A 27,410-nucleotide genomic window follows, 5' to 3' on the forward strand; every position below is an offset into this window, starting at 1 on the left:
TCAATGGAAGTTCGCATTTGATTTGTAGGTCAAACCCACATTCCAGTTTGAAGGAGCAACATTCCACGCAAATATAGTCTCTTTGCTTGTGCAGGAAGTTAGCCTGAAAGAGAGAGCTTGACCTTTCAAGGTTGCAAATGCCTGGTACGAGGCTCCCCAGTTATGGCTCATTTTTATCCACCCTGATCTGGTTCCCTTCACCCACATGCTTGCAATGTCACCTCCTCCTGCTGCATTCATCACATATACCAGCAACCAGTACCTGTTTCCTTGGAAAGAGAATCGAAGCCCGCCTGACCTCATGCACGGAACTCTGCAAGAAAATCACATAGAAGGTTTGCAGTCCAATTGTGAAAATGTGATCTTACGCAATCAACTATTTAGTTAAGGCCAAATCATAATTTTGGTTGCTATAGTTTAAGCGAAGTTTCATTTTAGTCTCTGTAGTCTACCAGTTTACTAAGTTTTGCAATTCAGTAAACCAACCATAATGTCTCCTAAAATTTTTATGGCGTACCTGCGGTACATGATGGGAACAATGCCGGCCTTCCACTGAGCAATTTTCATGAAGGCAGGTTTGGCCATGTCGAAGTGTGTGCGAGGAGGGTTGCACCAGCCTCCGGCATTGGAGTCCTTGGACCAGTTTGGCGGACAAAGGTTGGTGGCAGTGACAGTGGTGAATTTCTAAAGCTGCACTTGCCCCGTAACATTTTATCTGGTAACAAGTTCCGCAAGCTTATCCATTGTCGAATAGGGTTGAGCTCAGTGCTACTGTATCTGTACCATACACGTGGAGCCAAAAATAATTAAGAGGCGACACGTGGATTTTTGGGTAAAAAAGATAAAATTACCTTTAAGGAACATCGGAATTCCTACTCGCGAGCAGTGGGCAAACATCCCACAATCAAGTCAAAAGTGCCCAAAATAGGTATTTATTCAAAACCTATTTCATCCATCTTCTCCACAAGGTAACCCCAAAACATTCCTTTTAAATTATGTTAATTGGTTAATTAGTGAATTTATTACCTAATTAATCTATTAATGGCCAATTAAACTACCAATTACACCAAAAAAACAAACAAGAGGCCGGTCACCTTCTCTCCCAAGGGAACCGGCCATGCCTTATATATTCTACCTCATTTTTTCTAAAAGGCTAAGTTTTCACTCTTGCTAAACACTCAAAAATTCTCCAAACACTTTTCCCTCAAAATTCTAATTTTTGCATCAGAGGTTCTTCGGCCAAAGTCCCTCCCCCCCCGGCTGCCGCCCTGCCCCCAAAATTCATCGTGGGCGCATGAGACTTTCGGCGTGTTATTTGTTTTGTAGGTGCAATTTTGTCCAAGAACAAGGAAGAAGAAATTTGCATCCACAAATTTGTGCTTTCATTGAGAGTTGAGTCCCACACTTGTGGAAGACTCTCGCATCCAAGATTTTTCTATTTTCTTGTCCATTTGTAGATTTTTTGTACGTTTTTATTAGTAGAATTTTTTATTTTAAAAAATTCTTTGATAAAATGTAAAAGAGAAGTACAATGGCTAGAAATTTAGAGAATTCAACAAGTGAAAATTCCAATATTCAAGAGATAGGACCGCGGCGATCCACGAGGCTAGATGTGACAATAAATGGAGCGGCACCACCACCATGAGTTTCCACCATGGGATCCACCATGAGTTTCCACCACGGGAACCACCACGATGGCCACCACGGTAGCCACCCATGGCTAGGTCCATGGTGTCACCACCACGGCACGAGCCGTGCCATCCAAGGCTTACGGTACTAAGGGCACAGCCCAAACCATGTCATTCCATGCCCAACGTGAGCCAACACGTTGCCAAGCCGAGCCCAAGCCTCGCACTCGCGTGCATCACATGCCGAGCAGCCTGCTTTCGCGGCCCAGCTTGTTCCCGCCTCCTAGCCTGCTTCCATGGTTTCACAAACAACCCAAGTCGGCCCGAGAATATCTCAACCATCAGGACCAACCATAAAGCTGGGGGCATTTTCACCACATTTCTCCGCGGATTTGACATTTCCCAACTCAAATCTCGCGCCTGGAGTCTACCACCCTTCCACTGCTCAAGGAGGCATATTCCTTCCAAGCTCTTCTAATCCGAATGGCGAACAACACTTGTCCCGACAAATTATAGAGTTGATGATCGCCTTTGCACAACATACGACCTTGGTGAATCAGCTCTTGCAACGCACCAAGATCTAACGTGTCTCAGGCGAGGTGTCCCGGAGTAGAACAAGGGCAAACGAAGAACCTCTCTAGCAGTGTCCCGGCAAGAACCCACTCAATTAGCCACGAACCAAGCATTCGGGTAGCGTACACTCTTGATTAGGTCCTTGAGATAGTGTATACTTTCGTCTTAGCACGCGAAGAAGTGTACACTCTGGACTAAGCCTACAGGCAAGTATACACTCACGGTTAGGACCACACATCGATGATCAACATGAGCAGTTTTCCAAGCAAAACGTTCATTCGCGGCTAGGCCCGCAAGGAGCAACTTCCACATCTCATTGAAGTAGGCAGCATGACGAACGGAGAGAAGTAGTCACTCAATCCGGCTCAAGTTCAACTGGCATCCTGCAAAGAATTCCCTTGCTTGCTAGGAATGGACCACGTGCACCGCTGCCATGACATGGACATGTCGAGAACATAGAAAAACAGCTTAGACCAGCAGGTTAAGACGGGGGGCAGCCGAGAGCTCTGCTACCCCAACAAAGGAAAATCCAAGAAGAGGTAAAGAGACTCCTCAATGAACGATTACGTGATTTCTAATTCAACGAAGTGGTCGATGAAGCACTACGGCGGGATATGACCAACATGAGTAGGTTATCCTTCATGGACGAGATCGAGCAGGTAGAGCCTCCACGCAAGTTTAGCATGCCACACTTCACATCTTTCAAAGGAGATAGAGATCCGGAGAGACATTTGAAGCACTACCGCGCGCAATGGTTCTTTACCGGAACAACGATGCCCTTATGTGCAAAATATTTGCCATCACTCTACAAGGCGAGGTACAAGATTAGTTTCACACCTTGCCCTCATGATCCATCTGGAATTTTGATGATCCTTCCTTGGTTATCACCAAAGAATACTCATCTTACCACTCATCAAGAAAAAGTTCGACCACTTTTTCAACAAGAAGAAAAACCCAATGGAGTCGCTTCGTGACTACGTAAAGAGGTTCAAAGCAGAGAAGCCAAAGATCGTTAGATGCAACAACTTAATAACAAGTGTAGCTTTCCAAAAAGGACTCCTAATAGACCACCCACTGTTCGGAGAAATGATCATGAAAGAAGACTTAACTCTAGCAGATTCCTTTGCCCTGGTAGAGAAACATGCACTTTGGGAAGAGGCTTAACAAGCAGAAAAGACGCTCGAGCAGCCTCGAAAAATGTCAGTAGTGGCTTAAAGGAAAGGGGATGTGAAGCAGTCTAGCAAGGGCAGTCATGAGGCCAAGCATAGGGATTGACCCACGACCAAAGAAGGCCCGATGACTAAGAACTATTCTAAGTTCTTAATTTCGATCCATCAAATCCTTTATGACATCAAGAACGAGCTATGGTTCAAGCTGCCGAAACAATAAAAAAGAGATACTTCCAAGTTGGACCACACCAAGTATTGCACATTCCATCAAGGTTCTGGTCACACAACTGATGACTGTTACACTTGGAAAAACTACCTAGAGAAGCTCATGAAAGAAGGCAAGGTCGATAGATACTTGGACAAGCCAGCTGTACAGTTGAGAAGGAACACAGATGACGACGAAAACCCACCAATTAAGATGATTAGAATCAATGGTATCTTCACTGAGTCAGAGCACTTGGGGGCCACCAATAACTCTAAGAAGAGGAAGATCCAGTATGCTCTATTAGTCTCACAAGTCCAAGCAGTCGACACCCAACTTGGACCCATTATTGGCTTCACTGAGCAAGGTGCAGAATGCGTCGATTTCCCATACAAGGATGCACTAGTAGTATCTGTCTAACTAACCCATGCTATAGTTGACAAAATGATGGTTGACAATGGAAGTGCATTCAACTTACTTCAGTTGTCAATCATTCAGAAGATAGGCATGGAAAACACAATCATACGTCGAGCAGAGGTACTCACCAGATTCAACCAGCACAACTAAACTGCTATTGGCCACATCAAACTTGACGCGACAACACTGCCAGTTGTCTCGAAGTAGACGTTCACGATCGTAAGTGACCCATCTCCCTAGAATGGGATTCTTATGAGACCTTGGTTGATCAAGCTGGATGTCGTCACTTCTGTCAAGTATCAAAAAAATCAAATTTCGCATCTCGAGAGGAGGAGTCAGAGAGATCAAGTCTGACCAGGCCGCATCCCGATGATGCACTGTGCAAGTGGTGAAGGAGTCAAAGAAGAAAACCTTTACCCCCATGGAGGCCACCGAAGTCTAAAGGGACGAAGAGACTACCAAATATCAATTACAGCAGGCGGATCGAGAAGATGACGCCCAAGCAGACAAGATAGGATGAAAACCCGAAGAAGACGCCGAAAACATCATTCTTAATCCCCAGCAGCTGAAATTGACGGCTAGAATCGGCTCACGTCTAAACCCAACCAAAAAGTCGTGGCTTTTCTTAGGGAAAACCGAGACGTTTTTGCATGGTCACCGTCCGACATGCCGAATATCGATCCTGAGGTAGCCTACCACAAGTTGTATATCGACCTCACTACTAAACCGGTGATCCAAAAGAGAAGACATTTCACACCCGAGCGAGTAGCGATCATTGAAGCAGAAACTGACAATCTACTGGAGGTCGGATTTATAGAAGAAGTAGCACATCAGCATGGCTTGCCAACGTTGTGCTAGTGATGAAAAAGGAAAAGGGCAAATGGAGGGTTTGCGTAGACTACACCAACCTTAACAAAGCATGCCCAAAAGATCCTTATCCGGTCCCTCGGATCGATTTATTGGTAGATTCAACTTCTGGGAACCAATTGCTCAGCTTCTTGGACGTATACTCAAGCTACAACTAAATAACCATGTACGAGCCCGACAAAGAGAAAACTGCGTTCGTGATCGAGCGGTACCTACTACTACAAGGTCATGCCCTTTGGCCTCAAGAATACGGGAGCCACTAACCAAAGGTTAGTAAACATGATGTTCAAAAAGAAAATTGGGTTAACCATAGAGGTCTATGTCGATGACATCATGGTAAAGGGTAAGCAAAGGTCAGACTACATCCGCAACTTGGCGGAAACTTTCAACATCCTCAAAAAGAACAAGATAAAGCTCAACCCCACCAAATGCACGTTTGGAGTATCTTCAGGCTAAGTCCTAGGTTACTTAGTAACCCAACGAGGAATTAAAGCACATCCCAAGAAAATCCGAGCTATCCTAGAGATGAAGTCTCCAACTACCTTGAAAGAGATCCAAAGCTTGACCGGACGAGCAGCTGCTTTCAACCTTTTTCTCTTGTGGTCTACCGATCAATGCAAGTCATTTTTCAAGGCTATCAAAAGGGCACAACGAGACAAATGAGATGAAGAGTGTGTAAAAGCTTTCTAAGACCTGAAGAAACAGTGGAGGATTTACACATCTACCTAGTAGTCTCCGAAGTAACAGTGAGCTTTGCTCTCACGAGAAGAGTTGGGGGCCCAACTGCCAGTATTCCACACTTTTAAAACTCTTCTCGATGTGGAAACAAGATATCCGAAGATCGAAAAGTTAATTTTGGCGCTAGTTGTTATGGCTCGGAAGCTCAGACCATACTTTCAAGCTCATCCAGTCATCGTCATGACTCAGTATCCTCTACGATCAATCTTACATGATTCGATGCTACTCAATGAGTGATGAAGTGAGAGTTGGAACTTGGCCAATACGTTGGCCAATACGGTTTAGTTTTCCGACCCTGCATGACAATAAAGGCCCAAGCCTTAGTAGACTTCATAGCAAAATTCACACCTAGCCTAGGCGATACAACAGAGCAGCCTAGTGAAGCACCAAAAGCAGCCAACCACACTTTAGATGTTATTACTCCATCCAACGAAGATTTCTGGCATTTATATATCGACGACGCATCCAACTATAAAGGCTTGAGAGTAGGTGTGGTCCTTGTCACCCCAAACGGCTTATTGCTCGAACATACGATCATTCCAGGCTTCAAAGCATCTAATAACAAAGCAGAGTACGAGGCCCTGGGGAGTAGATGGCAAAACATCCAAGGATGGTACAATATCTAGAGAAGGTATGCAAGCAGCTTGAGCCATTTAAGACTTACACTCTCACTCAAGTTTCACGGGCAGACAATGCCCATGCAGATGCACTGGCCGGCCTAGGCTCCAACCTCGACCACCAACTCAAATGCTCTATCCTGATGGAATATCTAGACAAGCTAAGCATATAGATGGATTCAGCAACCAAAGTGTCACAGGTTAGTATAATTCCCAACTGGAAAAGTTCTGTTATAGACTACCTGGTCAATGACACACTCCTTCCAAAAAGATTGGAGTTTAGGAAGCTCCAAATTAAAACAGCACGCTATTACATATGAAACAACATTCTCATCCGAAGATCTTACACTGGACCACATCTCTGCTGCCTAGTGCCTCCCGATGACTTGAAGGTTCTAAGCTCAATCCACGAAGGCGTTTGTGAAAATCACTTCGGAGGTTGATCCTTAGCACAGAAGGCTCTTAACGCAGGCTACTACTGGCCTACCATGCACCAAGATGCTAATAAATTAGTACAAAAATGCGATCATTGCCAACGTTACAAGCTGGTATTAGCACTGCCTCCTAGCAAGCTACACCCACAAGCAAGTCATTGGCTGTTCATGCAGTGGGCAATCGACCTGGTAGGACCTATGCTGCCTGCTACTGTGGGCAGAGGCATGATGATCGTGGCAACCGACTACTTCACTAAATAGGTAGAAGCAAAGCCCATGACGACCACGACTCAGACAGGCATAAAGCACTTCATATGAAGGAACATCATTTGCCGATTTGGCATCCCTCAGTCCATCATCACTGACAACAACCTGCAATTTATGGGTAAAGATTTGGTGAAGTTCTTCCAAAAGTATGGCATTAAGCAGCACATATCCACGCCGAGATATCCTTAAGGCAATGGGCAGGATGAAACATCTAACAAGATGATCCTTGACTGCCTCAAGAAATCCATCACTGACAAGAAGGGAAAATGGCCAGACAAACTCCCCGGATCTGTATGGGCATATCACACCATTAAAAGATGAGCAATCCGTGAGGTTCTTTTCTCTTTGGCATTTGGTTCGGAAATAATCATTTCTCCCAACATCATCGTACCAAGCATCAACACTCTACTGCCAAACATTAAGCAGAACAGTAAGGAGATGGCCAAAAGCTTAGATCTAGCAGAGGAGAAACGCGAGCAGACTATTACCCGCATCAGCAGCCTGCCAGCAGCAGTTCCTCTCAAGCTACAATAAAAGGGCCAAGATCCGGCAGTTTCAACCTGGAGATCTAGTTCTAAGAAAGGCCTTCATCACCGCCTGGAAAGAAGGCTATAAAAAGATGGATCATATTTGGGAAGATCCATATAAGATTAGCAGAGTAGGGAACAAAGGTAATTACACCCTCCCCACCATGAACATCAAAGAGATTGAGAAGCAATGGAATGCCTACAACTTGAGGATGTACCATGTGTAACCTCTCACTATATCAATACTCGAAGACTCAAGTAGCTTAACGAGCACCACCTCACAAGCCGAAGACTATCCAGTTGTTATGCAGTCTTTTACAGCTAAGTTATTTGTTCGCTTCACTTATTTTTCAATGAGGAATTTAGAAGTAATTTACAGCTTAGCTTGACTGCATGTCTAGAACAACTTACCTCTCCTGCACTTCAAAAGAAGATCGTGATAGGAGCATATTTATGCGACTTAGTTAGCTTGTTCTTGTGCATTTATGTTGTTATTTCTTAGTTAATGTAGTATTTCAAGCTATTTTCGTGTGTTTGTAGGTCCAAAGGGTTAAAGTAGCAAGAAAGTGCATTTTCGTGCATTTTGGAGCAGTTTTGGGCACTAAATGGATAGCATATGTATGGGTCAAGATGGATGGATGAAGTTGGAGTTCAAAAGGCTAGGAATCTAACAAGAAGATGAAGAAATTAAATTCAAGACAAAGAAGATAAGGAATCATCTCAAAAGAGGAAACATTATCCAAAACCTTATCCAACCTTATCTTATCTTATCCTATCCTAATCTTATCATGCCTTAATCTTAGTTGCAAGGGGACCTAAGTATATATTTCTAGAACGTATGTCTAGAAGCATTCTCTTCTAGAAGTCCCAAATCAGCCACAAAACACATTGTTTCTAGAAACCCTACAAAGGTGGCGCCTATTCCCTTTTAGAAAGCCTTGCCTTGCCTTGCAATCCACTCTTTTTTCTCTCCAATATCTGCCGCACCCCTCTATCCCTTTTCCCTTGTGGATTCTGATTTATTAGGCCTTATTCCTTATGGATTTGGGTTATACAAATCCTTTTCTAAAATTAATTGGGCCAAACCTTCTCCTTAGTGGATTTAATTAATTGTGCCGAACCCTAGGGCCATAATCCTTAAAATCTGCTAAGTTGTAACCCTAATTTGATTAACCCTAGGGTTGGCCGAACCTATATATACATATTTTCAGCCATAATTTCGGGAGAAACCCTCATGCCATTTAGAAAGACATTTGCCGCAACCCTAGACACCATTCTACATCATTCATTCAATCCATTCACTTCCATATACAACCTGCCGCAACTTTTCACCCTCATCAGCCATCATTCATCATCGTAAGCAAGAATACACCATTCATCACCCCCAAAACCACCAACCACACCTTGTGCCGCAGCAAGGAAGAAGGAGAAGAGCTCTTAGGCATGCCTACCTTTCGAATTGGAGTTGCTGGAACGTTTTAGGTGTAATCTTTCTTGTGTTTTCAATGTTTAAATTCAATAATGTTTGTTTTGTGAGTATGAGGAACTAATCCCCTCTTAGCTAGGGGGAATTTCGAAACCATGGCTATATTTGCAATATGATTTGATTACTTCCAGTTGTGATTTCATGAATTGTGAATTCAATTTACATATCTGTTTGAATTAAAACTTGTTTGTGTATGTGGATTGAGAGTGCACACTTAATTTGCATGCATAAATCTGATGCTAGGATATAAGGGAGTTTCACCTAATCGTTGTGAACTTATATTCATAAGTAGTAAAGGTTGTTAGTCACAATCATGTTAAGTAAATTCCTGGCATAAGTATCATGCGCTTTCATAGTTACGAACGCCTTGTCAACACTTATGATTTTCATAGAATTTAATGATCTTTGATTGTTTCTCTATTATGCGCTTTCATGTAGGGAACGTTTGAAGAATAATTTGATTGTGATGCGCTAATTCCATTCAATTCAATGACTTAATGAAAATCTGAGGGTTAATTTAAGCGTACCTAATTAACCTGGGGTGTTGAGGTTCATGGTTCATTGAAAAAGCAACTGGAGATTGTTTTGTATGCAAGTATGTCATATGTGGAGAAAGACCTCCTAGCGAGCCCATCATCCATCTATTTCCACCAAATTCGTGCAAATCTGCCTAGTTTTAGTTCTTGTTTTGTTTACTTTATTTTCGTCAAAAACCAAATTCCCTTTTATTTTAGAGTGCCTAACTAGTTAGGATCTGTTTTAGATTGTGTTTTCAAGTGTTTTGAGTCAAGTTAAAACAAAAATTCGTCCAAAATTGTGTTTAGAGTTAGAATCTGCCCAGTTTGTGTTTTTAGGCAGTTTTGAGTGTTTTTAGCTTATTTTGAGTCTTGTGAATTTGTTTTGAGTCTTTTAAGTTTAGTTAAGTGTTTTAAAGCTTAGTTTTATCTATTTGAGTCAGTTTAAAGTGTTTTAGCAAACCCTCATAATCCCCGCTTTAAAAGAGGGTTTAATTTGTGTGTTAAGTTAATTTTTGCATCAAAATTTGGCGCCATTGACGGGGATTAGCAACTTTGCTAATCCCTTGTTATTTCATTTTGTTTATTTTCGTGTGTTTTTGGTTTTAGTTGCTGACCTTGTTTTGTTTTCTTGTTTTTAGGTACTAGTTTATGACTCGGAGTTCTCAACCGGTTCGTGAGTATATCTTAGACTTTGACGACGATTTTGAGCGAACTTTGAGAAGGAAGAGGAATCAACAAAAGCTCAACCTGTACCAGATCTTGAAGAAGACGAAGTACAAGTGGAAGAGGAGACCACGACTCAGATTTTTGAGGAAGAACAAGCTATGGTAGCAGACAATCGAACAATCAAGGAGCTTTCCGCTTCAAGATTGGACAATTCCATGCCTCTATGCGTAGCCCCAGACAAGACTGATGAGTTCAAATTAAAGTCTAGCTTACTGCACCATATTCCTAAGTTCCATGGGTTGTCCATAGAAGATCCTAATAAACACTTGAAGGAGTTTGAGGTTGTTTGCTCAAGCATGACCTAGGTGAATGTTGATGGGAGCATTTTGAAGATGAAGGCTTTTCCCTTTTCTCTCTTGGAAAAGGCTAAAGATTGGTTGTATGAACTAGCCCCTAGAACTGTCACATCATGGGAGAGTATGAACAGGCGTTTTTGGAGAAGTTTTTCCCAACTTCTCGAGTCATTCTTTTACGCAAAAGGATTAGTGGCATTCAGCAAAACCAAGGTGAATCATTTCCAACTATTATGAACGTTTTAAAACTCTTGTTGCTTTAGGTCCACAACACCAAATAAAGGAAGAGTTTCTTCTTCAATATTTCTATGAAGGGCTTTTACCAATTGAATGCCAAATGCTAGACGCCTCAACGGGAGAAGCTTTAGTGGACAAAACGCCCATGGCTGCCAAGAATCTTATTGCTAACCGAGCTTTAAATGCTCAACAATATGAAGGTGTTGGTCAAAGAGACATAGCATGGCAGCAACAAGTTAATGAGGTGGTTGAAATACCAAAGGTACAAAGTGTGGCTGTTTGCGGCGTGTGCTCAATGAATGGACATTTCACGGATAAGTGCCCTCAATTGATCGAGAACGGAGGGTGGGAATCTGCCAATGCTGTGGGTTATGGGAGCCAAAACTAACCAAAGAGTGATCCTTTCTCTAATATGTACAACCCCGGTCGGAAAGATCATCCAAATTTTAAATGGAGGGAGCCCCAACAACCCTAACAACAAAGCGCATTTAGGCAGCAACTTCTGGGATTCTACCAAAGGCTGTATGCACCCACACAACCCCAAGCACAACCTGCCCAATCCAAATCAAGTTCGTCCATAGATAATGATCAAAATTTTCAATCACTAACTTCTATGGTGTAGGGAATGCAAAATAGGGACAAAAAGGTTGTTGAATTAGAGAAGCAAGTAAGGCAGATTGCGAAGTTCATGGGCCAATTCAGAGGACAAGGCAAGTTGCCTAGTTCAACCGTTGTCAACCCAAAAGAAGGATTCGAATCTGCCAAAGCAAGCATGTTGCGAAGTGGAAAACAATTTGGAACAGCCTCACATCCATCTAAATCAGCCTCAACTGAGGACAAAAAGTTGCAATTCGAGGAGAAGAAACAAGAGCAAGCCACGGCAAGGGTAGCACCACCCATGCCGCAGCCACCCAAACACTCCCATTCATCTTCCAAAGGTAAGGAGGTTCCAAATTCGATTATTTCTAATGTTATTCCCCCAAATGTACCCTTTCCTTATAGATTCATGCAATCGAAGAAGGAGGAGGCTGAAAAGGACATTTTGGAGACATTTAGAAAAGTACAAGTCAATATACCACTTCTGGATGCAATTAAGCAAGTTCCAAGGTATGCCAAGTTTTTAAAAGAACTTTGCATCACTAGGAAGAGAATTTCAAACAAGGAGGTTGTCAAGGTAAGTGAAAATGTCTCAACCATTTTACAACGTAAAATGCCCCCTAAATGCAAAGATCTGGGTAGTTTTACAATTCCTTATGTTATTGGCAATAATCGTTTTGAACATGCCATGCTAGACTTAGGTGCATCTATTAATGTCATGCCTTACTCAATTTATGCATCTATGAACCTAGGTGAGTTAAAAAAATGATGGTGTGATTATTCAATTGGCCAATAGATCTAATGTCTATCCAAAGGGAGTTTTGGAAGATGTTTTAGTGCAGGTCAATCATTTAATCTTTCCGGCGGATTTCTACATGCTTGAAATGGATGAATCAGACCATTCCCCTTCGTTGCCAATCCTCCTTGGACGCCCATTCATGAAAACTGCCCGCACTATGATTAATGTGTTTAATGGGACTTTGACAATGGAATTTGATGGGGAAGTTATTAATTTCAATCTTTCTGAATCTATCAAGTATCCTAGTGATGATCATTCATGTTTTTCTGTTGATGTAATTGATTCCTTGGCGCAGGACCATTTTGAACAATTGAATGAAGATGCACTTGAATTGGTCATTACAAGAGGAATGGAATTCAAAAACAATGGATCAGCCACTTTGGCCACCCACGGCATGCATGGAGAACACCATGCCATGCCCCCTAATGTAGATATGATTAAGATAGTAGCTGTCCTTGAGTCATTGCCACTACAATTTGGTAAGGCCCAATTTCAATTTCAATTTCAGCTAATAAGTCATTTCCTTCAGTTGTGCAACCACATTTTCTTGAACTTAAACCATTGCCAAGCCGTATGTTTTCTTGGGAGAACAAGAGACCTTAACCTTCATTATCTCCGCCTCACTCACAGCACAAGAAGAAGGTAAGTTAGTGAGGGTGTTAAAGGAGTACAAAACAGCAATTGGTTGGACCTTGGCCGACATCAAGGGAATAAGCCCTACCACATGCATGCATCGTATACTTTTGGATGAGGGGTCTGAAGCATCTCGAGAGGCTCAACGCCGACTCAACCCTCCAATGATGAAAGTTGTGAAGAAGGAGATAATCAAGCTATTGGATTGTGGAGTGATCTATCCAATTTCGGATAGTCGTTGGGTTTCTCCGGTTCAATGTGTTCCAAAGAAATCTGGAGTAACTGTGGTGACAAATGCCGAACAGGTTGAAGGGTTTGTATTGATTATAGAAAGCTCAATGCCACTACAAGGAAGGATCATTTCCCTTTGCCATTCATTGATCAAATGCTTGAAAGGTTAGCGGGTTATGCTTTTTATTGTTTTCTTGATGGATATTCAGGTTATAATCAAATTGTGATAGCTCCAGAAGATCAAGAAAAAACCACTTTCACATGCCCCTTTGGTACATTTGCTTATCGTCGCATGCCATTTGGTTTATGCAATGCACCTACCACATTTCAAAGATGCATGATGAGCATATTTTCAGATTATGTGGAGAAAAGTATTGAGGTTTTTATGGATGATTTCAGCGTTTTTGGTGATTCATTTGATGGTTGTTTGAATAATCTCAGTTTGATTTTAAAACGATGCATTGAAACTAACCTTGTTCTAAATTGGGAAAAATGTCATTTCATGGTTAAAAAAGGCATAGTTTTAGGTCATATCATTTCTGAAAAAGGTATTGAGGTTGATAAATCAAAGATAGATCTTGTGTGCCACTTGCCCTCTCCTACTTTGGTTAAAGAGGTTCGTTCTTTCCTTGGACATGCAGGTTTTTATCGAAGATTCATTAAGGATTTCTCAAAGGTTTCCCAACCTCTTTGCTGTCTCCTACAAAAAATGTGACTTTTGATTTCAATAAGGAGTGCACGGCAGCCTTCCAACACCTCAAGGACTTGCTAACCACGGCACCCATCATTGTTCTACCTAATTGGAGCCTTCTGTTTGAGCTCATATGTGATGCATCCGATTATGCGTTAGGGGCTGTTTTAGGCCAAAGAAAGGACAGGAAGCCGCATGTTATCTATTACGCATCCCGGACATTGAATGATGCTCAATTAAACTATTCGACCACTGAAAAAGAACTTATTGCCATTGTCTTTGCTTTAGATAAATTTCGATCATATTTACTTGGTACTAAGGTTATTATTTTCACTGATCATGCAACTTTAAAGTATTTGCTCACCAAGAAAGAAGCCAAACCAAGGCTAATTCGATGGATGGTACTTCTTCAAGAGTTTAACATCGAAATTAGAGACAAAAAGGGAGTGAAAACATGGTGGCTGACCACCTAAGCCGTATGGTACATGAGGAGGAGCCCTTACCTATTTCAGAATCATTCCCTGATGAGCAATTGTTGTCCATTAAGGTAAGTGAGCCTTGATATGCTGATTTGGTGAATTATTTGGTGGCTAAACAAGTTCCAAACACTTTAAACAGAACCCAACTTGATAAATTGAAAAAAGATGCTAGATTTTATGTTTAGGATGATACATACTTGTGGAAATATTGCTTGGATCAGATTATACGTAAGTGTGTGCATGACATGGAATTCAATTCTATTTTAACATTCTGTCATAGTTATGAATGTGGGGGACACTTTGGGACACAACGCACAGCCCTTAAGATTTTAGAATGTGGATTTTATTGGCTAACTTTATTTAAGGATGCTAGAACCTTTTGTATGTCTTGTGATCGTTGCCAAAGATTAGGTAATATAAGTGCAAAAGATCAAATGCCGCAAAATGTCATACTTCCTGTTGAAATTTTTGATGTTTGGGGCATTGATTTTATGGGTCCTTTTCCTTCCTCACATGGTTTCCTTTATATCTTACTTGCTGTGGATTATGTGTCGAAATGGGTGGAAGCAAAAGCCACCAGAACTAATGATTCTCAAGTGGTTGCAGATTTCATTAGAACTAACCTATTTGCAAGGTTTGGAATGCCACGAGTAATCATAAGTGATGGAGGTTCTCACTTTTGCAATTGAACCATTGAGGCTTTGCTCAAGAAGTACAACGTTACGCATAAGGTTTCAACACCTTATCATCCTCAAACCAATAGGCAAGCCGAGGTTTCAAATAGGGAGATCAAGCAAATTCTAGAGAAGATCGTTGGGCCAACAAGGAAAGATTTGAGCGTACGTTTGGAGGATGCATTGTGGGCATATCGCACGGCATATAAAACATCCATTGGCATGTCCCCATTTCAGCTCATCTATGGCAATCCATGCCATCTTCCCGTAGAATTGGAGCACAAGGCGCATTGGGCTGTCAAAACATTCAACATGGACCTTGATGCCGCTGGAATTCATAGGAAACTCCAATTGAATGAACTTGAAGAGATCAGGCATGAGGCTTATGAAAACGCTCGAATTTAGAAGGCGAAGACAAAGGCTTTCCATGATAAGATGATTCGAGGCAAATCATTCTCCATTGGGCAGAAAATGCTACTCTTTAATTCCCGCCTTCGCTTTTTTCCTAGTAAGTTGCGTTCTAAGTGGGTTGCCCCGTTTGTTATTACTAATGTCTTTCCTTATGGTGCAGTCCAAGTTCAAAGCTTGAAAACAGGACAAGAATTCAAAGTGAATGGCCATCGGTTAAAGCCCTACTATGAGAATTTCGAGGAGCATGTTGTGGATGATGTACCCTTCCATGCCGTGGGTACTAGTGAAGCTTAACATGGCATATTCGTCCAGCTGGAAGACGTTAAAGCAAGCGTTTCTTGGGAGGCAACCCATGCATTCAACAAGGAGAAGATGGAACTTCCACTCCAAACCCAGATTTGCGTTTCTAAACCCTTCTCTTTGCTGCTTTATTTTATCATGCTTAGTTGTTTGTTGTTTGTTTGCTTTTGTGTGAGTCTTCATGTGAAACATTGAGGACAATGTTTGATTTAAGAGTTGGGGGGGGGGGGGGGTAAACAAGTATTTTTATGCAAATTCGTGGGATTCTATCATCTATCACTTCTAATGTTGTTTCTCACTATTTTTAAGTGTTTTTAATGCATTTTGAGTTGTTTTGGTGTGTTTTGAAGTAAAAATCCGAAAATTTGAAAAAAAAAATTGAAAAAAGTGTTTTGAAAAAGCCAAAAGGAGTTGTTTCTATGTGTTTGTTTGTGTCTTAGGGTACCTTCCAACACAATGATGAGGATTTGGTTTTTAATGCATGACTGTTAAAGAGAGTTACAAACATGGATGGAAGTTTGATATGCTCTTTGGTTTATGCGTGATTGTAGTTATAGTTTATGAATTCACATGTAATCACAAAGGATAAAATCAGTTTTTGTAACATGCTTGAAGGAAGGAACCTAAACAAACGCTACATCCCTGAGAGACTTGAGCCTAAACGTTTATTTGGAGAGTTATTAATCTATGCGTTCTTGTTTTCTAAAGTCATTGCATGATCTCATTATTCTTTGCTTGGTTGCTACTTAGAATGCGTTTCATCATTATAGATCCAAATACTAGAACTCATGCCCGTTCTATTCAAAGCATGACATTGATTTGCATAACACATATTCAAGATGAAGTTCTTTAGTAGTCACCACCATAGCCAAATAGCCGAATCCACCCTTGTCATTTGTTCTATAGGTTTAAACCCCGTTGAACCTTGTTTAGCCTATTTTCTTTGTTAACTACATCACCCTTACCTAGCCTAGAATAGGACTTTTCATACCCTTTCTCTTGAAGTATAGTGGAGCATGACTTAGAAGGAATTCCTTTTGAGTGACATTATTGCAGAAAACAAGTGTAGGGGAAGGGATTTTTGTGTGTGTGTGTGTGTGTGCCAAAGTCTTAAAAGAGGCACAGATAGAAAAAGAAAAAGAAAAAAAAATATGTATAGAAAAGAAAGAAAAAGAGTTGCAAATAAGTGAGAATGAACTCACATGTATTGATTGTTGAAGAAAGGGTCCAAAAGTTTGAATCTGACCCTAGGTGTTGCATGAATCTTCCTTCGTGTTTAAAAGGTAGTTTTTTGCATTCTAAAGTGAATTCTAAGTGCCTAATTCATTACTTTACTCACTATTGCTTTAAGAACGTTTGTTTCCTCTTACCTTTCTTTGTTAGCCAATACCCTTAGCACCGTTACAACCCTTAGACTTCTATCTTGGGTGTTATGTGTTTCAATCTGTGGAGTTTGGGCTTGGTATGAGCATATGGTATCCCTGGTTCTCGCATCTAAGTAGTGGCATTCCATTCATGAGATCATATATATACATGCATTAATAATTCCAGAAAGTGCTTCCTTCGTTTAAAACATATGTGAGTGGCTCGTCTACATATTTACATCAATCTTCTCACATATACCTAGTGTAGGGAGTGTAGTCAGAAAATCTGAGTGAAAATAGAGAGTATATCCGGTGAGGAATTGAGGGAATTCTCTAAGGCATGTTACTACATTCAAAATGTTGTTTTAATTGATTAAGTGAGAGCTAGTGAATGGTGACTATGATTAAGTATGCTCGAGGGTAAGGATTGATTAAATCTATGCGAATGGTGATCTTTGACATGTTATGTTTCATTGGAAATCCCTGAGGCAAACGTTGGAAGGTTTAGATTGTATGTTTTGTTTCTTTTGTTTGTTTGTTTTGCTCGGGACTAGAAAAAGCTAAGTGTGGGGGAATTTGATAGGAGCATATTTATGCGACTTAGTTAGCTTGTTCTTGTGCATTTGTGTTGTTATTTCTTAGTTAATGTATTATTTCAAGCTATTTTCGTGTGTTTGTAGGTCCAAAGGGTTAAAGTAGCAAGAAAGTGCATTTTGGTGCATTTTTGGAGCAGTTTTGGGCACTAAATGGATAGCATATGTATGGGTCTAGATGGATGGACGAATTTGAAGTTCAAAAGGCTAGGAATCTGATAAGAAGATGAAGAAATTAAATTCAAGACAAAGAAGATAAGGAATTAGCTCAAAAGAGGAAACATTATCCAAAACCTTATCCAACCTTATATTATCTTATCCTATGCTAATCTTATCATGCCTTAATCTTAGTTGCAAGGGGACCTAAGTATATATTTCTAGAACCTATGTCTAGAAGCATTATCTTCTAGAAGTCCCAAATCAACCACAATACACATTGTTTATAGAAACCCTACAAAGGTGGCGCTTATTCCCTTCTAGAAAGCCTTGCCTTGCTTTGCAATCCACTCTCGTTTCCCTCCAATATCTGCCGCACCCCTCTATCCCTTTTCCCTTGTGGATTCTGATTTATTAGGCCTTATTCCTTGTGGATTTAGGTTATACAAATCCTTTTCTGAAATTAATTGGGCCAAACCCTCTCCTTAGTGGATTTAATTAATTGTGTCGAACCCTAGGGCCCTAATCCTTAAAATCTGCTAAGTTGTAACCCTAGGGTTGGCCGAACATATATATACATATTTTCAGCCATAATTTCAAGAGTAACCCTCATGCCATTCAGAAAGACCTTTGCCGCAACCCTAGAAACCATTCTACATCATTCATTCAATCCATTCACTTCCATATACAACCTGCCGCAACTTTTCACCCTCATCAACCATCATTCATCATCCTAAGCAAGAATACACCATTCATCTCCCCCAAAACCACCAACCACACCTTGTGCCGCAGCAAGGAAGAAGGAGGAGAACCCTTAGGCGTGCTTGCCATTCGAATTGGAGCTGCTGGAACGTTTTAGGTGTAATCTTTCTTGTGTTTTCAATGTTTAAATTCAATAATCTTTGTTTTGTGAGTATGAGGAACTAATCCCCTCTTAGCTAGGGGAATTTCGAAACCATGGCTATATTTGCAATATGATTTGATTACTTCCAGTTGTGATTTCATGAATTGTGAATTCAATTTACTTATCTGTTTGAATTAAAACTTGTTTGTGTATGTGGATTGAGAGTGCACACTTAATTTGCATGCATAAATCTGATGCTAGGATATAAGGGAGTTTCACCTAATTGTTGTGAACTTATATTCATAAGTAGTAAAGGTTGTTAGTCACAATCATGTTAAGTAAATTCCTGGCATAAGTATCATGCGCTTTCATAGTTACTAACGCCTTGTCAACACTTATGATTTTCATAGAATTTAATGATCTTTGATTGTTTCTCTATTATGCGCTTTCATGTAGGGAACTTTTGAGGAATAATTTGATTACGATGAGCTAATTCCATTCAATTCAATGACTTAAGGAAAATATGAGGGTTAATTTAAGCGTACCTAATTAACATGGGATTGAGGTTCATGGTTCATTGAAAAAGCAACTGGAGATTGTTTTGTATGCAAGTATGTCATGTGTGGAGAAAGACCTCCTAGCTAGCCCATCATCCATCTATTTCCACCAAATTCGTGCAAATCTGCCTAGTTTTAGTTCTTGTTTTGTTTACTTTATTTTCGTCCAAAACCAAAATCCCCTTTATTTTAGAGTGTCTAACTAGTTAGGATCTGTTTTAGACTGTGTTTTCAAGTGTTTTGAGTCAAGTTAAAACTAAAATTCGTCCAAAATTGTGTTTAGAGTCAGAATCTGCCCAGTTTATGTTTTTAGGCAGTTTTGAGTGTTTTTAGCTTATTTTGGGTCTTGTGAACTTCTTTTGAGTCTTTTAAGTTTAGTTAAGTGTTTTAAAGCTTAGTTTTATCTATTTGAGTCAGTTTAAAGTGTTTTAGCAAGCCCTCATAATCCCCGGTTTAAGAACGATCCCTACTTACATATATACTACAATTGTCAAAAGATGGTTTAATTTGTGTGTTAAGTTAATTTTCACATCAAATCGCACCTTTCTTAGGGACTCACCACAGGAATTACACCCTCCGAGGGACCAACCATTCTCTCCATTGTGAGAGGGTAAACTAATTGCCTGACACCCACATGGGGCTGCGCTCCACAGTGGAAGGATAAACTCTACACTCCGAATATCCAGACATGGATGAGCTTGGTTGCTCTAGTATAACTAGATGCACGATGGCTTGCGTCGGGATTCCTAGAAGTATCCACAGTAGTCTTTTTCAAGGCTTAGCTAACTGAAGGATTTTGGGTCTCTTGGCTTAATCTGTGAGGAACTAGGCCCTAAAGACGGAGGGGGCACATTACGCTGTACTCTTTATGGACGGCTGCCTTGGAAACCTAAAGCTGCTACTAAGTGCACTAAGGTAGCCTATGTTTTTCGAAAGACTGCCTACGACTTGCCCTTCAATCAGTAAAGCCGTGCTAGACTTATACAACTGCACATTCTTATGAAAGGTTAAATAAGCTAGCGTGCATATACGAAGCCTTATCCACTGCCGACATGCTACGTAGTTGATAAGATTCATCATTCCCAAGTGCGTAATAACCTACACCAAGTCCTAAAGTGTTATGGAACTTGCTACGCAACCTACAGAATTGGAGAAAGCCAAGGTTAACAGCCTAGTGGTTAAGTGAATTTGTCTGCTTCTGTAAGTAAGACATCCAACTGCCAACCCTATGGCTAATAACTTTGCAAAAGTTCTACACCAACACCTATGGCTGCGTAGGCTACACAGGACTGTCTGTTTATAGAAAAGCAGCACGTCTGCCACTGGTCTATAAAGTCTAAAGGTTAGGGCATGAACAAAAGAAGTGAAGATGGAAGAAAGCGAAGGAAATAAGTTTATTAAATTTTCTAGCAAAATTGATAAACAACTAGCAAAGATCAAAGGAGTTCAAGCAAAAGAAACAAGGAAAAACAAAGAAAATCCTAAGGGCTACCTAGAAGACTACTCTTTAGCAGCTTGGACATTCCACGACTACTTGGCCGCCACACCTTTAGCAGCGATACCATCCGGCGCTTCATCCTCAGCTGCCCCAGCTTGGGCACCAACTTCTCCAACTAATTCACAATAGAAGACTCAAAAGTAAAGGTAAGCTAGTTTTCTAGAGAAATAGAAAAGGTCTCGAAGTCTTTACTAGAAAACTCAAAATCAGACGGCTGCCCAAAGAGATGATCTACATAACCCAGCTTGTAGAAATTGGCTTGACCTTGAGTAAACGAAGCTTCGAACCCAGTCTTCTCACCATTTAACCGTTCATGCTCCTTGAGTAGGCAAGCACGAACCCATTGCATTTCCTTCACTTCCTTCTTCAGATTGTCGTTGATCTTCAAAACACCTTGGAGTTCCAACACTTGAAGTTCAAGCCTATCAACAACCTTCTTGAAGTAGATCACTTGGTTGTATGCAGCTATCAGTTTTTCATCCTTTGCATAAGCAGCGGAGTGGAATTCAGAGATGGCACGCTCAAGATCTTGAATACGAGGTATGTAACAATCGATCTCTTTCTTTGCACTTTCGTACTTTACCTGGATCGCGTCAAGCCTAGTCTTCAAATCCACGATCTCTTGGCGAGCGGTCTCAAGTTACAAAGAAGTGGGGGCAGAGATATTAAACCCCTTCAAAGCAACAACCTCAAATTCCAATTTATTGACTTTCTCGGCCATGGAGTAAAGTTTGGCTGCCACAGTTCTTACCACCTTCTTAGCAGCCTTGGTATCCTCTTGATCAAGAAGCATAGACTCGGCTGCCAGAATCGCCCTTTTTTGCATCATGGCCAGCAAAGCAATCCTCTTATACTCGGTTGTATGGTTCGCAAAGGAACTTGAGCCAACAATTCCTTTGATGCCATCAACAAACTTGGCACATATATCTATGTCCTCGAGCAGGTATGGCTTCAAAAGTGCACAAATCTTTGCAGCTTTCCCAAAAACAAACTTGGTGGATTTCTCATGATTGCCTGCGTGAACTGTCTCGTTCTTCTCAGCAGACGAGTCAATCTTAGTAGCAGACGGAACAGAACAGATTTTGGTGCCATTTTAGCAGGCGGGGGCACCTTGTCACTCTTTATGGTAGCAAGCATATCCAAAGGTGAACCAGACTTAGCCCCAGACGGATGCTTTGGCACAAACTTCGGCACCAAAGATACGGAGGCACTTCTACACTAGGCAATTCTTTTAGCAATCGAGCTAGCAGCCTTCGGAACGGAAGGCGCCACCAGTACAGATCTAGCAACTTATTCTTTCTCGCCTTTAGAAGAAGTCAAGTTAATCACAAGCTTGGGAGCATCCGATGAACCCTCACGAGCAGTGGAAGAAGTTTTGGTTTCTTTTCAGCGGGCGTCTCTTGAGCAGGTGGGAAGGCCTATTTTCCCACCTTCATTTGTAGTAGGCTCCACCACAGTTATAGGATGAGCCAACGCCTCAACCTTGATTCGTTTTATCTCTCCTCTCGGGGGTAGCCCACCTTTTTCCTACGAAGAAGACTAAGTAGCCAGTGCCATTCACGATACTCGGAGGGGATACCAAGAGCAGCATGCACTTTCTTCATGTCTGGAGAAGTCTTAGGAGTAGAGCCGAATTCCAAATCTACAAAAGCAGCAGAAGATAATAAAAAAATTAAAAAGCAGTTTAGCACAAATACAAAGCAGCCGAAAGATTAAGCAGCTTACTTACCGGATATAAAGATCGTAGGAACACGCAGCTCGGGGGAAGAATCAGACTCCCTTTCTCCACTTATTATCTCCAAAGTCTCCTTGGCCCAGTCATGATCTCCTTTGCTCGAATTATCAAAAAACTGATGGTGAGATTGCAGCTGCCCAACTCCCTCGATGTGGCCTATGTCAAAAAAGTACCAAAATTCGTTGACGGTCAAATCTAAGTCAAAGAATTGGCTAAGATTATGGAATCTCACCGTTTCACGGACTGCATTTGGAGAACATTGAGCGGGGGCACATCTCATGGAGCAGAGCACTTCTTGGAAAAATCGCGACATAGGAAAAGTAAACCTCAACACAAAATAGTAGGGGTGAAACTTGATGGCTCTCCGAGCCCTATCACATGCTTCACGGTTGCTACCATCCTTAGCACGCTTCACACGCATTCCTGATGGAATGGCATGCCAATATACCTCAAGGAAGTCTCTAAACAAGTCATCGGAACTAATTTTGAAGTGAGCAGCCTTGAAGTAGCCAACCTTGCTCAAAGACTCACCTTGATGATACAACGGCGGCACGCCATCATCATTCTTGTGGCTTGAGGAGGACATGCTTGAAAAAATTCTACAAAGATATAAGAGGAATTCGTTAGAGGGTTGTTAAAAAAAAAAAAAAAAAAAAAAAAAAAAAGTGTGCTCAAATAGGCCTCTCGGCCTCACTCTTTCTTTTCTTCCTTAGGCACAAGCCTGAGCGCATCCTTCTCAACCAAAAAACAAAAAAACAAAAAACCAAAAAAAAAAAACCCCAAGTCGCAGAAGCCAAGCAAACTTGCTAGGCCCTACAGCCTGGCCTATCCTCCTTCTCACCAGCGCCTAAGTCAGATGAAGCCACACACAGCACTACCTTGCCGTGGCTTCCCAAGCCATTTTTTCACACTTCCTGATAGGAGCATATTCATGCGACTTAAATGGCTTGTTCTCGTGCATTTACGTTATGTTTCTTTAGTTATTTTAGTACTTTAAGCTATTTTCGTGTGTTTGTAGGTCCAAAGGGCTAAAGGAGCAAAAAGATGCATTTTGGAGACTTTTGGAGCACTTTTGCGCTAAGGATGGATAGCTTATGCTTGGAGCCAAAGTGTTGGACGAAATTGAAGACCTAATTAAAGACCAAAGTGTTGGAACCTTGTTCCCTTTAGTTTTAGGACATTTAAACCTTTCCTTAGCCGTGTAAATCCATTCCACTTCATTGCACATGCATCTTCATAAATCAACACATGCATTCACTTCATCATTGCAGCCACATTTCCACCCACATCCATTTAATTCACATGCTTTCACATGCATTTTCACATGCATTCCCATTCACCACAGAAAACTCCTTTTGTGCCGTGCCTAATTCCATGCATTCCATTCATATTTCAGCCATACACATTTCAGTCACAAAACTCTTCCATTGCAGAATGTAGACCATCAAACTCCCTTGTGCCGTGCTCTCCTTTACAATCCAAACACCATCCTTCCATTTTCACCACTCCCCAAACCATTCACACCATCAACTATCCTTAGACCTTGTGCTACAACGAAGAGAAAGATAAGAGGGCCTAAACGTTCATACAATTCAAGTTTGAGTTGTTGGAATGTTTAGGTGTTTCTTTGATTTCAATGTTTAATTTCAATACTCTTTGTTTTGTACGTATGAGGAATGGAAGAGAAGAGTGCCTAAACGTTCATACAATTCAAGTTTGAGTTGTTGGAATGTTTAGGTGTTTCTTTGATTTCAAAGTTATGAGGGAAGTCGAAATATATGTTTATGCTTGCATTTTGATTTGATTACTTCTAATTGCGTTTCATAAGTTGTGGATTCAATTCGTTTAACTGTTTGATTGATAACTTATTTATGTATGTTTATTGAGAGTGCACACTTAATTTGCATGCATGAATATGACGCTAGAATATAAGTGAGTTTCACCTAATAGTTACGAACTTATATTCACAAGTAGTGGAGGTTGCTTATAAACAATCGTGTTAAACGAATTCTTGGCATAAGTTTCATGCGTATTCCATAGTAACGAATGCCTCGTCAACATTTATAATTTTCATAGAGCGTAATGATTCTTGCTTGTATCTCTATTATGCAATCATGTAGGGGACTTGTAGGGAATGTTTTGGGTTGTCGTATGCAATCATCCAATTCAATAACGTTAGGAAGATTTGAAGGTTAATTTAAGCGGATCTAATTAACTTGGAGTATTGAGAATTAATGGTTTATTGAAACGCAATTGGAAATCTTTTTATTATGCAAGTATAACATATGTGGAGATGAACCCCGTAGCTAACTTTCCATCAATTTGTTCTTTCTTTTCTTGTTTCTGTTTTCATGTTTAATTTAACTTGTTGTTCAATTATGTTAAACATGTGGAACTAATTTCTTTTTAGTTAGAGGTGAATTTGAAGCCATGGACATATGTTGGTTATGATTTGATTTACTCCAGTTATGAATTCATGAACTTTAGATGTGGTTTACTTTTCTGTTTTGATTAAGAACTTGTTTATGTATGTGGGTTGAGGGTCGACACTTAATTTGCATGCCTAAACTTGATGCTAGGATATAAGGGAATTTCACCTAATCGTTATGAACTTATATTCATGAGTAGTAAAGATCGCTAGTCACGATTGTGTTTAGTAAACCCTAGGCTGGATTAACATGCGTATTCCATAGTTATGAATGCCTAGTCGATGTTTATGATTTCCGTTGAACTTAATGATCTTTGTTGAATGTCTCTATCATGCGTATTCCATGGTTAGGGACTTTGATTAGGAATAATTTGGTTGTAATGTGTATCCCATTCAATCCAATGAATCTAGGGAAATCTGAAAGTTAGTTTAAGCGAACCTAATTAACTTGGAGCATTGTCATTCATCGTTTGTTGAAGTCATAACTGGGAGTCAAATTATATGCTTATGTTCATGTGTGGAGAAGGAACCCTCTAACTAGTTTTTCATCATTCTATTTTATCAATTTCGTTTTTATAATTTGTTTTAATTAGAATCTGTGCATTTAGTTTAAATTCATCCAAAACCAATCCCCCATTTATTTTAAAGTGTTAGATTAGTTAGAAATACATTTAGTTTGTGTTTATAAGTGTTTTGATTCATTTTGTTTCCCAAATTCGTCCAAAGTACTCAAGGTGCTCAAAACTGCCCAGAAAGTGTTTTTAAGGCAGTTTCGAGTGCTTTGGGTACTGTTTGAGTCTTTTGGTTTGTTTTAGTGTTTTAAAGTTTAGTTTTACATTCTTTGAGTCTAATTTAGTGTTTTATATTACGTTTTTACGTTTTTGAGTCAAATCCAAGTGATTAACAATCCCTCCTAATCCCCGGTCCAGAACGATCCCTACTTATACATATACTACAATTTGACGAAAAGAGGGTTTAATTTGTGCGCGTATAAATCTCGCATCACTTCCTCGATCCCCGTTGAGCCAATTTCAAGCCCCGAGGTTCCCAAAAGTATTATGAAGACAAGAAAATTAATTTTTTCTTACCTAGAAGCAACGAGAAGACGAAGCGAGTAACGAAGGACGATCCTTTGCATGGGCAAGGTGTAGAAGATTGCTAGAGGAGGGGGAACAAATATCCTCTAAGCTCTCTCTCTCTCTCTCTCTCTCTCTCTCTCTCTCTCTCTTGTAGGGTAGAATAAATCGTTCTCCAAAGTTGATTTAATAATCCACTTAAGGTGGACTTAAATAGGCTTTGATAGAAATTTATTTCCCTTTCCTAGAATGATCTAATTTCCTGTTAAAGGAATCAACATCAAAATAGGAAACAATCCAAAGTTTCCTAAAGCAAGAAAATCTCTACACCTGTTGCCCTTTTCTGTGAGCAACCTAACAGGTGTGGGGGCATTTGTGGAGCCAAAAATAATCAAGAGGCGACACGTGGATTTTTGGGCAAAAAGGACAAAATTACCCCTTGAGCAACACCGGAGTTCCTATGCGCGAGCAATGGGCAAACATCCCACAAGCAAGTCAAAAGTGCCCAAATAGGTATATATTCAAAACCTATTTCATCCATCTTCTCCACAAGGTAACCCCCAAAACATTCCTTTTAAATTATGTTAATTGGCTAATTAATGGATTTGTTACCTAATTAATCTATTAATGGTCAATTAAACTACCAATTACACCCAAAAAATACACAAGAGGCCGGTCACCTTCTCTCCCAAGGGAACCAGCCATGCCTTATATATTCTACCTCATTTTCTCTAAAAGACTAAGTTTTCACTCTTGCTAAACACTCAAAAATTCTCCAAACACTTTTCCCTCAAAATTCTAACTTTGGCATTGGAGGTTCTTCGGCCAAAACCCCCCCTCCCCCAAATTCATCGTGGGCGCGTGAGGCTTTCAGCCTGACCTAAGGTGTTATTTGTTTTGTAGGTGCAATTTTGCCCAAGGACAAAAAGGAAGAAATTTACATCCACAATACCCATTAGTGAACAAGTTTCCATAACCGCAAGCTCCTCCTGTACCAAGAAAACAGAATAATTAAGCATAAGGTTTATTAATTAATTGATAAAGTACTTAATCCGAATATCAGTGTTCCTCGTTTTTGCTAGCTACATTTTTCTGGTGTGGGAAGTCACCAATACAGTCAATGGAGAAATACATATGCAATTAATTTCAACAAAACTATATATGGTTAACTTATTTTATGCTATGTTTGAATATGCAGTTTTAGTTTTTAGTTTGATAATATAACATATTAGATATTTGGAAACAAATCATTTGGTCAATATATTTGAATTCTGTAAAAAGCTAATTAAAAGCATAAATTAACAGCGTATACACTCATAGTCTCAGAGGCGGTCTCATCGCCGTAAAAAGTAGCATGGGCAAGGTGCCATGGACTCGGCCGGTAAATGACCTTTGCAGCCACTGTTGTGCTAATGGTTACCAGCATCAATGACATGAGAAGGAAGTTGAAGCTCCTTGAAGGAGAGAAAGAAGCCATGGCTGTGTTGATAGAGAGATTGCTTTAAGACTGTTAGGATGAAGTATAAGTGCAATGCCAATTAGTACGTTTTGCATGCCTTATATAATGTTGAATTACTTTACATTTGATGTAGCTAGAAACGACTTCGTGACCCCAACGAAGGTTATGCCCTACAATTAGTCAAGT

At 40.5% G+C, this 27,410-nt stretch overlaps 1 pseudogene; it reads right to left on the bottom strand.

Moving 5' to 3' along the window:
* On the bottom strand, positions 1-27,242 carry LOC137709918 (expansin-A7-like; annotated as a pseudogene).
* Positions 27,243-27,410: the final 168 nt, after the last annotated feature.

Source organism: Pyrus communis, chromosome 12 (assembly GCF_963583255.1).
Source record: "Pyrus communis chromosome 12, drPyrComm1.1, whole genome shotgun sequence".
In the NCBI taxonomy this organism is placed as follows: domain Eukaryota; kingdom Viridiplantae; phylum Streptophyta; class Magnoliopsida; order Rosales; family Rosaceae; genus Pyrus; species Pyrus communis.